We start from the raw sequence: 3,631 nt of genomic DNA on the forward strand, positions 1-3,631 counted from the left end.
GGTGTATCATCAAAAGACCCAGACATAGGAGAACTCAGTTCATATTAAAGGTCCCACAGAAGCTGTCATCAAAGTACAAATCAGTCAAATAAACAAGACCAGTGTAACAGAAAGAGAGCGATGAAAATTTCTCCGCAGCTTTTTTGTTGGACAATACTGTCATTTATCTATTTCTTCTCCTTGTCGTGTATTTTAACCTTTGCTCAGATCTCGTTTAACTACAGCTTTTGTTCTTCAATCTTCCTCGTCTGAGCTTTTATTACGTGATTTTGATTAAAGACTTATCTTTTGTTACCTGATTTTCTATTGTATGTTGTCGGACCCTTTAGTATTAACTGTTTCTTTTATTGCTTGGCGCGCTACTTTGCGTTAGAGAAACTTCTAACTGTATAGCACAGGTTGTACCGTTTGAGGTATTTTGTATTTCTGATATAATTTATTCTATTTCCTAAATTAGAACAATTTAAATCGAGCACGGAGTTTGTGTCCTGATATAATTAATACGAGTGTCTCAAAAACGCTTTGTAAGCTATGCAGAAGAACGTAGTCTGGCCTTTTCGAATACATTTTGTTTCGTCATTCCTGCGTTCAAACCGAATACTGGCAATTCGGTTGTTACAACCAGGCCACCACGACGATCGAGATCCAAGAAACAGAACGGGTCACAAACGTCCAGACAATCTGGATAGTCCTGTCGGTATCACTAGAAGCGCAGTCAACCATGTGCCTGGCCCAAACGAAATCCCAAGAAAGTGGGAGACGAATAATCTCTTCCCAGGTCGCGATGACCTAAGGTGTGTCCAAACGGTCGGTTGTATTATATTAGGGATAGAAATCCAGGCTTGAACATTTTGGTGTGTGCTGGTGCTGTCCTGAATATCAATCTTCGGAACAAAAGTGAGCCGGGTCGAGAGACCTCCCCAGTTACACTTCAAGCCGTCGACAAGACTAAAATCGAGACGTTTAAACAGAAAACTATGACGCTAGACTTAAGATTTAGGAGGCGACTGACGTGGGTGTTCACCGTAGCCAGTATATACTCGTGAAATTTCCGAACCTAACCAAATCAAACCCTAAGCCTATCAAAAGTAAACTAAAGGTAAGTCAAACAATCAAGATCACAAGTGCACCTGTTCTTGCTAGACTCAAGGGATTAGCACCAAATAAGCTTAAAAACTCTAGAGCGGAATTAGGCTTTACGCTACAGCTGGGTATCATCTGCCCGTCTGGCAGCCAACGATCGTCTCACTTGTATATGTTCCCAAGGGGAAATGAAAACGACTGACAACCGTGCGGAGATCTCAGACATCTCAACCGTCAACCTGCTACGGATAGGTACTCAATATCTCATATCTAAGATTTTACAAACAGGTAGCTATTACTACACATACCATTCAGCCTGAGGAACTGAGCACAGATATTTTAAAGGTTTACAGACAACCTACTTTAGGGATATGCCGTTTGAACATGAGTATATAGACGGTTTGTTAGTTGCAAGTTCACTTCTAAAATAACACGAACATCTGGTGAGAATAGTGTTAAAACCGCTAGACGGGAATGGGAAGAATATAAATCAAAGTGTGTTTCCGGTATTCAAGTTCTAACACAACTTAGGTGTTTTTTCGATTTAGTTAACTTTTAACGAGGATTAATACCTAGTTGTGCAAAACTAATGCAGCCCTTGACAGATTACCTCAAGAAAAACTATCATTTTAGGCTGGGTTCTGAGGGTGTTGATGCCGTTAAGCAGCTAAAGGATGAACAAACTCAAGCATTTGTTTTGTGGTAGATACTTCGGATGAAGCGGCAGGTGGTATCCTTGACAAACTGGTTGAAAAAACCTCGAAACCGACTGCGTTGTTTTCAAAAATGGCTTGCCCCGGCAGAGAAGAGACATTTTGCTCTCGAACGGGAACCACTCTCATTCTACCTGATCATTCAGCTTTTACGACAAATTTTGGAGAACAAAAATTTCGTAATTTACGTCGATCATAAACCACTATCAAAAGCTAAAGCCGATAAATATTCTACTCGAGTGATCTGACATATTGACGTTTTAAGGCAGTTTACCTGTGACATACGACATGCCAAAGGTCAGGCCAATCAGGCGACGGATGCACTATCTTGAACAGGAATGAACAAAACATGACAACTGATAATGAATCTTTAAGCTTTGGGAGATAACCAGAAAGAAGATACAGAATTACGAAACTTATTTGCTGCATGGGACTCTAGTCTCAATCTAAAGTGGACACCATCATCTACTGAAGGCCGTTTGATTTAGTCTGAAACGATCAAAGCTATGAGTCAGCCTTTTGTTCTGGAAGATAATCGAAAATTAATACCCAATGACTCTCATGCTGTGTTTTATCCTGGCATCAAAGCTGCTACGAAATTAATTATTCTCGGATATATATGGCTAAATTTACAAGATGTACACATGTAGGTTGAAGAGTTTCCGAATTGTCAACAATCAAAGGTTTACCGTCGCACAGGTTCATCTGTCGGAGTTTTCTTACTGCAAGGTGTGCGTTTCTCCTAAACTCATATCGATTTAATAGGTTCTTTGCCGCTCTCTAGTGGCTTAAAGTAGTTAGTTACATGCATTTACGGATTTACGAGGTCTCTAAATGCCATATCGATAACTAGCATCACATCTGAAGCAATAGCCAAAGCCCCCGTGACTGGAAGACTAAGTTTGTTACATCTATTTCAGTAAAAACTGATGTAGGACTCTAATTAAGCGTGAGCTACCGAAAAACTCATCGGAATTTCTGGGTTCTTACAGGACTCGTTTCACAGACTATCACCTCCAGGAAAACAGAACAGTAGAACGTTTCTATCGTCAGTTCAAAGCTCCCCTAATATCACACCCCACTAACAGGACAGAATCCTTACGATTAGTTATGCTGGGAATAATGACAACCGTCTAAACCGATCAAGAATATGCAGCAGCTGAACTGGTCTTCGAGAGACTCTACGACTATCTAGGAATTATCTCATATAACGCAAATATACCGTTGCATAAAAACAGGGAAACACTGATACAGTAGGTATTGACAGGCTAAAACCGGCTTAAATAGATGATGATCCACCATAAGTGTTATTAAACCGTTAAACTAACAAAATAATCACAGAATCTTTAAGCAACAAAGCGAATTCTCTGTAGTTGACCTAAAGGATTAGATGTACACAACCAATTACTAGGACAGAGATATCTACAGATTTAAGCCCAAAAGGTAACCACATATCTACTAAACTTTCGTTACGAATAATTTTTTGTTTGTGTATTCAAATGATAAAAGCAAAAAGGAAAGGTTTTTTACATAACTTTCCACCGTTTTTTTAAAAAACTAGTGCAAAAATTATAGTAGCCTAAAGTAATATCTTGTCCGCTCCTCTTCAGGTCTTTTACTTTTGATGTATGAGTGTTATACTCATTGTTTGTGCCAAATTCATAAACAGTTTACTCCTTAACAATTTAACGGGCGATCTAAGTTGAAAACATATCAGCTGGGGTAAGTAGTAGAGGGGCGAAGAATCTTCGACTGAGATGAGCGATGTGAACGGGCTTTGCCTGCGGAACTATTCGTTTTTCTAGATTTTCTCGCTGAGAGAAGAAGACAATGAG

The sequence above is a fragment of the Schistosoma haematobium genome, chromosome 4 (assembly GCF_000699445.3).
Source record: "Schistosoma haematobium chromosome 4, whole genome shotgun sequence".
In the NCBI taxonomy this organism is placed as follows: Eukaryota; Metazoa; Platyhelminthes; class Trematoda; order Strigeidida; family Schistosomatidae; genus Schistosoma; species Schistosoma haematobium.